Source organism: Ammodytes marinus (genome assembly GCF_949987685.1).
Source record: "Ammodytes marinus genome assembly, chromosome: 19".
Classification (NCBI taxonomy): Eukaryota; Metazoa; Chordata; class Actinopteri; order Uranoscopiformes; family Ammodytidae; genus Ammodytes; species Ammodytes marinus.
The window spans coordinates 22,427,061-22,441,558 of NC_137223.1; the positions used below are offsets into that span (position 1 = coordinate 22,427,061).

The 14,498-nt window shown below is 39.1% G+C and overlaps 1 protein-coding gene across 2 annotated transcripts in view; it reads right to left on the reverse strand.

Annotated features, from left to right (window-relative positions):
- The window catches only part of man1a1 (mannosidase, alpha, class 1A, member 1), a 134,234-nt gene that overhangs the window by 55,391 nt on the left and 64,345 nt on the right, over positions 1 to 14,498 (reverse strand). The window lies entirely within an intron of this gene.

Genomic DNA, 14,498 nt, shown 5'->3' on the forward strand with positions numbered 1-14,498 from the left:
TGTCAGGCAGTGCACTGCTGTGAGTGGCTGCGTGTTTCCATCTGTGTGTGTGTGTGTGTGTGTGTTTTCAATACAGAATAAGGATAAAACTGTCTACTAATAATGCACTGCAGGAACAATGCAACAGACCGGTCCAAAGGGAATACAATGCCCGATCCTAGACACACACACAGTTAATTGTGTGTGTGTGTGTGTATGTGTGTGTGTGTGTGTGTGTGTGTGTGTGTGTGTGTGTGTGTGTGTGTGTGTGTGTGTGTGTGTGTGTGTGTGTTGTGTGTTAGAATGTAACATGAATTATTAAAGCCCAAGTTTGCTGTCTGCTCGGTAAGCTAATTCCATAACACTGGACAATTTTTTTTTTTTTTACCAATGAAATACATTAAGCAGGGTAGAGGTTGCAAGGAACATATTTCAATATTAAATATGCATATAATGGTGCCCGGAAATGAAGACTGTCAAAAACTGTCAAAATATCTATTCGAACAACAGGCTCAAATCAACATAAGGGAATGAATCATTATACTGTGTGAATTCAGGTGAAAGCAACGTGAGAATACTAGCTCTATGAAAACCAGATTACTGTCACTGTCACAGGAACAATTCCACCTCATCCCAAAGTATTACAGTTGGCTAATAGAAAGTGCCAACATAGACAGTTATCCTCAACTCTCCATACAAAGACACAATTCTGTCGGGTATTGCAATAACACCATAGCCTGGCACCGCCCGCCTACCTACTTCTGCTCAATTTTAATCTCCCTTCAGTAGTCAGTCTTGGTTCGCAGTATATATTCGAGGGTTTTCTCTTATACCGGTCAAATCAGCGAACAGAGGGAGTGGCTAAGAACAATGATGTTGACAGTGCGACAGTTTCAGTTATATTCAGAAGCCGGCGCATGACGTAACGACCAAACGTTGTGCGATTGGTTGGCAGATCCAGAGTGGCACTGGGCAGATCCAATAGTTTCAAACTTCAACAGACACTCGCCTTAAAGTGAGTTTACTTTTTTCAATTGAGCGATTCCAGACCTTATGTACAAATTAAATTAAGTACGATGGTCTGGCAAGACCAGGCTAATGACACCATGCAGTCTAGGCCATTACTCTTTCAGCCAGTGAGGAACATTGTATGAGGTATAGTGTGAATGTGTGCATACAGGTGAGTGTTTAAGGTGGATAAAGATAAGGAATGAAAAACAAATGTAGTGTGTATTCAGGGTTAGGGGTTTGACTACAGATAGGTGACCATAAACTGTTGTAAGACTTGCAATGATCTTTGAACATACACATGTTCACTCATACAGTGAAATGACTCTTGCTACACTTAATTGCTGTTCCCTTTCCCAGTCTTTCGTAATCAGTGATCCAATCAATGTGTGTGTGTGTGTGTGTGTGTGTGTGTGTGTGTGTGTGTGTGTGTGTGTGTGTGTGTGTGTGTGTGTGTGTGAGTGAGTGTGAGTGAGTGTGTGTGTGTCTTCCCCTTCATCTACTGAGTCACTGAAGCAAGTTTTCTTATCTAAAGTGGTTTTGGTCAGCCGGCCTCTGAAGGAAATACAACCTTGGCAGGGTTACAACTTCAATTCCCCGCATGGCATTGTTACCTTTAACATACGTCTCTGTGTGTGCGTGTATGTGTGTGTGTGTGTGTGTGTGTGTCAGTGAGTGCGTAAGTGTGTGCGAAAGAGTGTGTGAGAGCGCGTGTGTGTGTGTGTTTGTGTGAATGTGTACAATCATAAGCACAATCATCATCAGCATCATCAGCACAATCATAAGAGGACATACAGTGCCGTGTGTGTGTGTGTTTGTGTGAATGTGTGTGTGTGTGTGTGTCAGTGAGTGCGAAAGAGTGTGTGAGAGCGTGTGTGTGTGCGTGTTTATGTCTGACATTTCTGTCAGTTTGAGGATTGCAGGGGCATTGTCCTTCCACCATGTTGAAATAACAGCACAATCATATGAGGACATACAGTGCCGTGTGTGTGTGTGTTTGTGTGTGTGCGTTCAAAAACAGCCGAAAATCTCAGCATGGGGTATTTATCCATCAATCTATTTTATTTATTTGGTATATTTTATGAAATGAAAAACGGTTATTTTGGAATTTGGCAACACATAACATTAGTAAATACATCTTAAAAATAGTGCAATATTGTTTGCATATCAAATACATTTACATAATCATAGACCTATATTTAGCTCTCCAGTTAACCTCTCTATATTTCTACTATCATCCTAACTGTCTCTTGATTCGACAGTTACTTTTTATTTCATGTTACCATTCATATTTTATTTAACTTTAGTCATGTTACTACAGCAAGGAATAAGCCCTGACAGTGACTTGTTCATTTATGCCTCTCTATGGCTCTACAGGGTCTATTTTAGTCCGTATTTTCTCTTTGATGTTACACGGATGTGAGCTTTGTACTATTAGAGGCACAACAAAGACCGGCCTTTGTTTAAAGCCATTACAGTTGGAGACTCGGGCTACTTTTCACTCCTTTAATCAGACGCAATAAGAGTTGGATACTGTGGCATGTTTATTAACGATACTTATAGTTGACATATTTATGGGACGAAAAATTCAATGTTAACCTGAACAACTGAGCCAATATAAAAACTGAATACTAGACACAACCTTTGTTACTGCCTTACCTTACCCAGAGAACATTTGTGTCACTCTACTTTATATCATTGTAAATAAGATATTTTAAGGTATTTCACTGTTGCACAGACAAATTGTGCTAATTGAACGATTTGAAGACTTTAGCTAGTTGAGCCCAAGGAAAACACAATGGGCAATGTTATATTATTTACTGTATATATTTTTTATACTTAGATTCTCTAAAAGTATATACAATGAAAGTATAACAATACGGATAAAACATACTCTTCCATGTGTAAGTTAAAACAACTAAATTGCGAACCTATACAGCAAATCAGCAATAGCCAATAGAGGAAAAGGTATGAGTAGACAGTGTGTGTGATATAGGTCAGAAGCTTTTTTTTCCTCTTCCCTGCCCTCAATCCTCTTCCTTCCATCTTTAGCCGTCTCCGTCTCTCTCTCTCTCTCTCTCTCTTTCTCTCTCTCCTCAGAACAGATTAGACCGGTCTAAAAAGAGATTAAGATAGATATCCAGAAAATTCATTCTCTACGGTTGGTAAATAACCTTTACTTATATGGCCGTGTGTGTGTATGTGTGTCTATGGATGCATGTCGGCGTGTGTGTGTGTGTGTGTATGTGTGTGTGTGTAAGGAGCTTTAACTCAGGCACAGCAGGAGGATAGCAAGAGATGGCCAAAAGGGGATGGGGGGGGGGGGGCTGTTTTTTCTGATTCACTCCTAAAGCCAATTTTCTCACTGAGTGAATGGGATTTCCTAAGGATTGAATGCTTGTATGTCAGCTCCACCCAACACACTGTAACACTGTGTGTGTGTGTGTGTGTGTGTGTGTGTGTGTGTGTGTGTGTGTGTGTGTGTGTGTGTGTGTGTGTGTGTGTGTGTGTCTGAGAGCTGTCAATGGTCTGTATTGCAGGTTGTTGAGCTGACCTGCACAGCGAGGGGTCAGAGATGGGATTACATTGTGGGTGGTTTTGTGTCAATGAACTTGCCACTGCCTGTGAGACTGAGTGTGTATGTCTGTATCAGGGCCAGGAAGATGGAAGGGTAAAAGTTTAAATAGCTTATTATGGATGGATGGACATTCATCGAAAAGATCAAACACAGCTTACCAAAACCAAAGATGTGTTATTAATTCTTCCAACTCAAATCCCTGCACTGAAAGATATTAATTGAACATTTACACAAGACAGATGAAAAGATTCAAATTCCAGCGTTTGAGAAGTTATAGCCGGAGAGTGTTTAGACATTGGCATGAAAAATAAATTTGACTGTCAAAATAATTGCAGATCGACTAATTAAATAGATTAAAAATAGAGATTTGGCTTTCGAAACATTACATTTGCAAGGCAGTCTCTACAATCACCAGGCAACTCGTCATATCATAAAGTTGAATGCACATCTATAATTTGTTTTGTTATGTCTGAGGCATAACAGATACTTTGCCGTCAAACTTGTCAAGATGGAGATTTCTTAATTTAGTATAAAGCCTGGCAAAACAACCCTGGGGCTCATTTCCTGTAGGTCTTTTGTATTACATTTTTCACTTCCATACTCACATTTTTAAACATCTTACTGTCGTGCCATAAGGGTTTTAACTGCATTCTTCTTAGTAAGATTTAAAAAAAAATTAAGCACAGTAGGAAACTCTACCACAGATCCCCGTCCTATCTACTATGTCCCGCTGTTTCCCCTCAGGAATATAAAGAGAACAGATGCATTAAGCAAAACCAAGTACAGTATGCACTCTTGAAGGTTTACCAGCCTATGCACATACAGCCCTGGAAAAAATTAAGAGACCAGTCTGGATTTTTCTTAATGCTTCATCTCTACATAACTTATTGAAATACTCTTAATGACAAAAAAATGTATTAGAATTTAGTAGAAATGTTGTCAGTTGTTTATATTATAAAACCAAAATGGTCATTCTACTGAAACATACACCTATAAATAGTAAAACAAGAGACACTGAACATTTGGAGTGGTCTCTTAATTTTCTTCCGGAGCTGTATGCATTCGGAGCTCTAATGCACAGCCTAGATTTTTCAATCACATCGCATGCTCAAAGACATGGACGGAACTTAAATCATCCAAATGGGAATTCACAAGAACATAGGGAAGAACATGCAAAATAGTTGAATCTTTAATAACTGTTCGAGAGCATTTACATAAGATGGACAAATATAGACGCATTTATTGAAATAACTATTTCAATAGTAGTACATATTTGGAAACACGCTACATTTGGTTGATGCTTTTAAGTCTGTCCAAATTAAGCTACAGTGCCATGCCTACATGTTATATGACATGACAGTGCCTTGCTCTATCCACTGAGATACACAACAGAAAATATTTAAAATAGTGAATGAAATGAGCAGTAACCTATCTATCTACGTATCTATCCATCTATCCATCTATCCATCTATCCATCTATCTATCTATCCATCCATCCATCTATCCGTCCATCCTGATCTCCCTTCTATCAGGTGGCTGCACAGTGAAGTGGTATAGAGTAAATAGTGAGCGGTGAATGTGTGCGTGAGTGAGTGTGTATCACGCTCGACGGCCGGGTTGTCTGATTCGATTGTCAGTGTCTCGGGAGGAGGTCTGTCAGCGAGGGTTGCTCTCGGCTGTCTCTTTGTTCGTGCCTGTGTGTGTACGTTTGCGTCAAATGCGGAGTCTGCCCGTAGGTGTCCACTCTACATTCAGTTCAAACACACTCACAGTAGAAAGCCTGACTTCTCTTAATCCCTGGTTTTATCACGCAATTTGACAGTCCTTTATGTCGGAATACTACCACCGTAGGTTTTCTTATTGACCTTGAAAAACATATACAGCCCTGGAAAAAATTAAGAGACCAGTCTGGATTTTTCTTAAATCTTCTACATAACTTATTGAAAATGACAATATTTTTATTGTGAATTTGGTAGAAATGTGGTCAGTAGTTTATATCATAAAATCAAAATGTTAATTTTACTCAAAAATATGCCTCTAAAGAGTAAAAGAAGAGACACTGAACATTTGGAGTGGTCTCTTAATGTTTTTCCGGAGCTGTATATGCACTAAAAGTTTTAATCAAATAATGTAACATTGTGGAATAAGAATTTACTCAAGAAAATAAAAATAAGTTTTTTGACCAATGAATTTCCTCTGTAACTTTTTTCATTCCAAATTCTGATACTATGGCCCTGCAGCTTCTTGCCTCATTCAATCCCCGTTTCCCTAAATCATGCTAACTCTCCTGAACGTAAAACCATTTATCTTGCCAGCCATCCACCTACTATCATACACTCTTCTTCTCCGTTTGCTGTATTTCCATTATCTGAGCCAGTGGCTGAGGTCTGCACCACATCCCTCTCTTTCTCCAGACTACTAGATAATTCATTCCCTCATCCTTTTTGTTTGTCTCAGATCTCTGATCTAATGGTGTCTCTCTCTCTCTCCACCTTCAGACGAGGTTGGAGGTTGGTGTGTTTAATGTGTTGAAGGTACCTGTAGGTCTGGATTTTATGTTTTGTTTCGGATTTGTCTAAAAATTACAGTGTGATACTCGTTGAGATCAAACACGAGGGAAACAGATGTTACATACTGAACAAACAACATGCCGAACAACATATCCTCTCCAACAATATCATACATGTTTCTTTCTGCTTCTACTTAAACATACGCATCTGAATAGCACACAGATATGTATACAGTCCCGGAAAAAATTAAGTGACCAGTCTAGATTTTCCTTAAATCTTTATCTCTATATTACTTGTGAAAATGCTCTAAATCAAAATATTTTTTATTGTGATTTTGGTAGAAATGTTGTCAGTAGTTTATACTATAAAATCAAAATGTTAATTTTACTCAAACATATGCCTCTTAAGAGTAAAACAAGTGACAATGAACATTTGGAGTGGTCTCTTAAATTTTCCGGAGCTGTAGTTCCATTAGGACGCTGGTTATGGTTATTTTGAATACCACCATGGTCCCTAAGTGGACACTCAAGTAGGTGAAGCAGAGTTCATGTTAGTATCAGTGGACTTAAGAGGCATGCTCTCCTGTCAGTGCATATTTGGTTTGATTTCAAATTCATCTTTTTTTCACATTTGTGTTTGTGAGTGACTCCCCCCTGGGCTAACTTAAATCATAGGCCATAGAAAGCCCATGGTTAACATAGCCTAATTTTACTAATGACTCATTATCCATTCACTCAGGGCTAACACTAAATGTTGAATAATGAATCACACAGTAACATAAGAGCCAAGAGTGAACATCTTTAAACTGCTGGCAGTACGCAAATTGTAACAATTTGCTGGGACATGTAAATGTTAATTGCTTTGGTTCTAACTTTCACTCACAAAAGAGGCCCAAGTCATTTAGGTGCTGTTAACTCAAGGCTATCAAGGGTCCATAGCAAAGTGTGAAGTGTCAAGTTAGACATCCAAGTGACAAATGTTAATAAAGCATATCTAACTGTTTAACTTAAGACATTTTCAAATAGCTGTCTCCATAACTATTGAGGAAACTGGCTAGTAACCAACCTGTCAGATATATGGCAGAGAAAACACATCTAAATTGATCTACATGTAGACTCCTCAATGTCTTTCTAAATGTAATTGCGAGAACTGCTACTAGTCTTTAAGCTTGTCACAATCACAATTGGCCTTGTGGATTCACCACATTGATATTGGCTGATCTCTTGTTCCGTGTAATGCTGCATTTAATGTCATATCATACCATGAATGCACCTGTTTGACGGGGAGATATATATATATTTTTTATACTACTAGCCTTCTACTTGTAATCACCGTCAGGAGAACTATATTTATTATAGAGATATTTGTAGCCTCTGGTAGTCGAAATGCAGGAAGCAAAATGAGATATAACTTTTCTCTTTTGAGGCATTTACGGGAACAATATATTGACGATTTTGAATAAATATCGTCGTACTACAGAAAAATTTGAGATCTACTTTACAATTTATAATAAATACTGATGTTGCCATACAAGTTAATCTGGTTGGCACCTCAGTAGCTGAGGTAGGAAAAAGACTAGTGTTGTATCGCAACAACCAGTAAAATTATTACCACAGTCCACTCACAGTCTTTTAGAACTGGCATCAGTCAGTGTATGATTTGATCAAAGACCATGAAAGCGAGTGTTTGCCTGATTGCGGATCAGAGTCTGCTGAGGTTTGTGAATATACTTCCGAAGAGAGAACAAATCAATTAGCAGAAAGAATTGGCAAAGTCATGCCGTTCTGTCCTGAGCCAGATTTGTGCCGTTTCATCAAATCACTGAAAGTATAAAGGAAATTAATCAAGGGCTGGCAAAAGGAAGACAATTTTAGCTATATTTTTGTTGTTCATGCCACAAAAAAAATCCATGGAACATTCAAACTGTACCAAGCCAAATCAGATGTGTTGGGGTGTGTTGCTGGCGTTCTTTCAAGTTACTTTGAATAGGCCAAAATCAAAACAAATTTTTTTAACCGGGAATTATTCCTCAACAGCGCCTGGGGTAGGCCTTTTGAAAGAGGGCATTTTTTACTTAAAATACTATAAATAAATAAAAATGCCTACTCTTTAGCTCGGCTGAACTTGAGGAAGCATTTTAGGAACTTTAAAAAGCACTGTAGGGGTTTTGCCCCCATCTCTCGCAATTCCTTCAGAGGCATCTCTTTACGGTTGACTAAGTCTGCATTTCATGATCAAAAAATTAAACTTCTTTGCTTCCGGAATTTTCATTTTTCATCAATATCATAAATGTCCATTCAGTTCAGTTGTCAGTGTTTTAATTCTTCTCTGTGTCTAAAGGAAGTCCACAAAACACCTTAGAAAATCAAGCCGTTGCTTTGGTTTAAACAACGACAGGATATTCATTATAATCTGGCTTGTGTTCCATGGGATGAAAGAGGCTCTCGGGACACTCATCTCTCCAATCACCAGATTACTCTGTCAGACACTAACAGAGATCTGGATTAGCTTTCATCACAATCAAGCATCATTGTTGTTCATGACAATCATTTGATCATGAGGGGGTTTGGAAGGGGGATGAGAACCTCCTCTTATTACGAATTACAGCACATTTCAAAAAGCAGATCTTCACACTAAAGGATTTGTTGATTCTCCCACACTCCAATTTGAATTATATAACACTTCACTCACTTTCAATACAATCATTTCGTGAGGACATTGCTTTAATGATTTTAATGGGTTTGTAGTGATTACATATGAGGAGTGAATACCTATGAATCCAGCAGCACTTCAAAGAGTAACATCTGTTTCAGTGTTTCTGTATCATTTTAATTAAAACTTATTTAATACGCTTCATCCACCCCATTCCTAATTACATTCCTACTTCTGTTCATTCATTCCTCTTTTATAAATCACATCTCAGAAAATATCATTTGGAAAACGTTCAAATTTTTTCCTTCTCATCTTGTGGTGGCTGCTATTACATTGACGGTGCCGACCATCTCTACCATTGTGTCCTTGAGAAAGGCACTTAACCCCAAACTAACTGCTCCAGGGGCTCTGTGACATGGTTGACCCTGCACAATGATTGACCAATGCAATTTGTTTTGCTTTTTACATCATGCAATAAATAAATAGGCATACATACGAATAGAAAACATACAGAAGATATCATGGTAATACATTTGGACGCGCTATAAAAAGGGGTATAAGGAACTCTAGACTTTGTTACAAAGCTATTGCAGCAGCTACCCAAATTACCCTTCTTTCATTGTTCGACACAATACCTTCCATTGTGCAGTGCTTCCTGCTTCCTGCATCCTATTGTTTTTGTAATTGCTGCGGTATGTCCTTTCTCTGCCCTTGCCTCCTTTGGCTTTAATTATTAGAAACACTGCTGCCTTTTATTTTGTTCATATCTCTGTACATTATTGACTTCCTTTATACCGACTCTCCCCGTCTTCGTCTTTTCTTCATTGGATGAGATTGCACGCTGTGATCTGTATGCAGGCAGCGACGTTAAAAGCCTCGACAGCATGGTGCATGCAGCCCTGCTCCAGCTGTACTTTTACTGATCAAATTTTCATCAAAGCCCCTCGTCTCTTTGAGTCAGAGCCAGACGAGGACCAACTAGAAGAGACAGAGTGGTTCTATAGCCCATTACCTGCTCTAACACCTCTCTTCACTCTTTGACTCCTTATCCTCCTTGAACCGAAAATATCCTCAATTCTGCCCGTACCACTACAAACCTACTGATGCATGATTGAAGACGGTGTTGTGTTAAGAACTCCCACCTCAGTGACCTTAAGCAGTTAATAACAAAATGATGTGAAAGATTTATTGATTAAAGCAGATTTGTGTGTAGGTTTTATTAATGCCTTTGCTTGGGTTTGATTTCCAGGGAACAAAATAATTTTCGGCAGGAAGAGTAGAACATCCTGTGTTTCCCGAACAGTACAAGATCAAAGTATACATTTGCATATTACCATTATTAATCCGACATAGTCACATATAAAACGTCATTGTGATGTATCCTGCCGTCTCTCTTTCACTTGCTTCCTTAACAAATGCACATGCCGCTGGCACAGGAAAGCAATGTTCTTTATGACAGTTCTGCTGGTATCGTAAAAACACTAAGGCTTACGTCCAAGGAGGTCACCGTAAGTTCCCCGTTGCTAATTTAACTTGAACATGAATTTCAGCCTATGTAACCATTCTAACATATTAACATAGGTTTCCAAAGGAAAATTGCAGTGTAAGTAGGCATACTACAGGAAATATAGCCTTTTGAAGTTGCAAAACTTATGTATTCAACACCTCTTTGACAACTCCTCAAACAGTTGTAGACATGTCTGTACTCTGTCCATATAAGAACATAAAATAAAATGTATGTAGGCTAAACAGAGGACGACACTTGGGCAGACACTAATACTGTCCAAGAAATATTTAGGGTACACACTGAGGGAAGAAAATAAATTCAGTTTTTCATCATAGCACACCTTGAATGGGCCAAAATCTCCTATCCCTTCTCTAATAAATCTATTTTTCAATTCAGACAGCAACATTACAGCATGCAGAAGAAGTCAAGGGGCTGAATGTTGTTTAAGGTCAGATTCTAATCTTTGGTATTTCTCTCTTTATATTCGGCTGAAAGCACCTGTGCTCTTTTTGGGTTTGCAGGTTGAGGTCAGGTTAAGTCAACATAGATGACATAATGCTTGACCAGTCTTCCTTGTCCTGACCAATACGCTATTTTGTTATAAAAATATCACTCCACAAAATATACCTGCAGTACTGATCCACTTTATCTGAGAGATAAAAATATTTAAAAAAAAAAATGGATCTGAATATCTTTTTTTTTTTTTTTTTTTTTACTGTTGGTTGATCAAAACAAGCACATGAAAACGTAACCTTGGGTTTAAAGAATACCACAGTAATTTTTTTCTGACATTTTACAAACACAGCGATTAATAAATTGATTGAGAAAATACTAGATAATTTAAAAAAAGATTCTGAGTTTCACCCCTCCTCTGTGTAATATTTAAAGAGGATTTCATTAGAGGTTGTAATGCAGTTAAAATCAATTGGATGCAGCTATGTCTTTGAGTCTGTATTTCAGAGCTCTACTGGTGCAAAACTCAATTCCTTTCTATACATTCCTTATTTCTTTTCTCTGGACCCCGTAGGCACCAACGCTGTCAGTTCTTTTATTCCTCACCACCCCTTCAGCGCCACCCAGCCATCTTTTAATCCCTATATACCAAGAGTGACATTCAGTCATCTTGTCCATTAAGAGATTTCAGTCCCACCAAGGCGAACCCATCACACATCCGTCTACCTCTTCCGTGACCTCGGGGGACCCTTCACTTGAAGCTGAAGGAGAGAAACCCTCTCAAGGCGCTGATGAAATACCGCCTTGAACTGATTGACTCTCATAAAAAATAAATGGAGGTAAAAGTGACTGCTGATAGATGATCAGAAGTCAGTTGGCCTCCACCGTTTCCCACTCAATGGCCCTCATTTATCAATCTTGCGTAGACCAGAAAAATGGGTGTACGTACATTTCCACGCAAATCTCGGCATTTATCAATATGGACGTGAGCGTAGGGTACGCTCAAATCCCACGCCAGCTCTCAGCTCGTGTACGCAAATTTGAAAACAGCTTGGACTCGCAGTGCAGGCTGTGCCGGATAGCCGATGACTTTGTTGGACAATTATTAGAAGATAATACAAATGCAGTGCAAATAAGACCGAAATAAAGATATTAATCACTTAAAAATGAGCAGCTTATGGTGTGCAACTGAGTAGGAGAGCTGATTCAATAGTGCGCACACGTAAGGGCAGTTGTCTCCGTTTTGGAGCAGCTGGGGGGACACTGAGGCACGGGGGCTGCATTCATTCAAAATGTTAGCCTAAGTATTAAATATGTAGTAGGCCTACACTGCTCTTTATGATAAAAAATACACGGCACAACATTCAGCTTAAAATTTTATTTATTTGACGCACTTTGTAGATGTTAGTTCCTCTTTTAATGTGTCATTGATGCTAAAGCGAGCGATTTATTTCCACCTTAACCGGCACGTTGTTCCTATCTGCTGGTGGAGCAGGACGGTGGGCGCTCTCACAGCTGATCGCTGCCGGGTCGGCTTGTGCAGCTGACGGCCGGGCTGACCACTCGTGCCAAGCGCATGCTGTCATACAGTAAAACGCTAAATGTGTTATTTTTAGTTTTTAAAACCCTTTTGAGTAGTGCTATCTAAAAGGGCCAATACATTCTAATCATTCAAATCTCTGCAGACCTCTATTTATTTTATGGGGACCATTACCGGACAGTTGGTGCGTCTTTTTCTCCTCCACCACTTAGGCTATATTATGCCCGCAGCCCCGCACCCCCAGTTGGTTGCATTTCAGAACAGCAACACGCTTTTTTTAGTGGCGATTTTGAGTCAACACCAACGCTGTTGACCGCAGCAGTTATTTCCTTCCTAACTGCTGCCTTCTGTCGTTATTTGATGCTGCTTGTAGGCTAATGCTCCGAAATGAAACTCTTTTTTTCTACTTTCGCTGTTATTCTGTCAATTTCTACTTCAGGGAAGTGCCGTATTGCGCATATCCATGTCGCAAAACCTCTGGGCGAGGCCTCTAAACTGAGAAAATATAGGGGCGTGGTACGATTGTTTTCAGCCGCTGCATTTATCAATAATGGCGTGGCGTACGCCGAGATTGGCGAGATACGACTGTTTGATAAATCCCACGCGATACCTGGCGTAGGGAGGTATTTGCGCCAGAATCTGCACCAGTTTCCACGCAAGTTTGATAAATGAGGGCCATTGAGAGGTTTATCAGTTCTGATCCAGGAGCTAGAGGAGCTTTCTGATGTAGCAGCTTTGATCATGATTGTGTTTGCCCAAGATCTCAAGATAAGGGTAGTGTTATAATCAGAGTTGTTGATCAATTAATCTGTCTTTATTTTGGAAGCTGATTATTTCTTCAAGGGATTTTTTTTTCTCCAGCTAAAATGAAAATGTCTTCGTATCGAATTTCTAAATAGTGAAGGCTTAACTTTAGGAAAACTATAACCAGCAGATTAATGTTAATACTTGATACTGGTATTTAACGCCAGTTTAAACCGATGTTCAGGATCAAGATGAACACATTTCGAAGCTTAATCTTTACGGTTTGCGTTATATCATCTTATTGTTCTAAATTGCCTTTTGCCTAATTTGCCTTATGGAATTTCTGAAAGTGAGAAACATGTTTAATATTCAAGCCTTTAGTTGTTGGTATCAAGCCATGAAGTAGTGTTAAGCTATTTTGATCACAACATTTCTCTGGTGGAAGTTATTTAAATGATTGTTCTTACTGGTGTTTTTTTATTGCCCGTTTTAAACCTTAGCCCTGACATCCAGCGCTTGACAAATAGACTTCTTGCTGTGTGTGATAAAGCACTGAAATGCTTATTGTGCTTGGAAATAACAGTCTGACTGCTGGCTGCACTGTGGCTCCCTGCAAATAACGAGTCAGTCTCTGACTCGTTATTCTCATTCACCGCTACAATGATGTTGCAGATTATGTGTCCGCTTATAGGATAGTGTTTATAGCCGTATACCATGTGTATCAAAGAACAGATAACAGCATAAATGCCAGTTGCAGAGGCGATTGAAGACATTCAGTATAATCCCAGAAATTAACTATCAAGATATTTCAGTTTCGAGAAAAGAAAAAAAAATACATTGCAATACTACCAGGTTTTAGGTGCTAAAAGCTTTTTTTGCTGGTGATTTGCAGATATATCCATTCTATGATAAAGCCTTATCATTTATTAACAGACCCAGGCATTCGGTTAATAGACAGAGAGATAGAAAAGGAAGATATTGTGGGAAAGTGAGTTAGTAATACAGAATCCCTGCATTTGCAGAGGGGAAGACAATCTGAGTGTAATGATACACTGCTGAAGTTGTTTTCGCAGCCTCTTGTCACTAAGCAGACACACACACACACACACACACACACACACACACACACACACACACACACACACACACACACACACACACACACACACACACACACACACACACACACACACACACACACACACACACACACACACACACACACACACACACACACACACACACACACACACACACACACACACACACACACACACACACACGCTGTGGAATCCACCTCCTCCCTCCTTTCTATGAATCAAGTAAGTCTAGAGCAATAATTTGCCAGCACTCAAGACAATTTAGAACACATTTTGCCTTCCAATGGAATACCAACTCTCTTTTCCCTTTCACCTAAATACAGTCAATATTTTAAAAAGTACAACAATGAAACTTTTGAGGAGGAGCCATTTAGACAACCCAAGGTCAAATCCAATCGAAATCAAATCAAATCAGTTTTATTTGTAT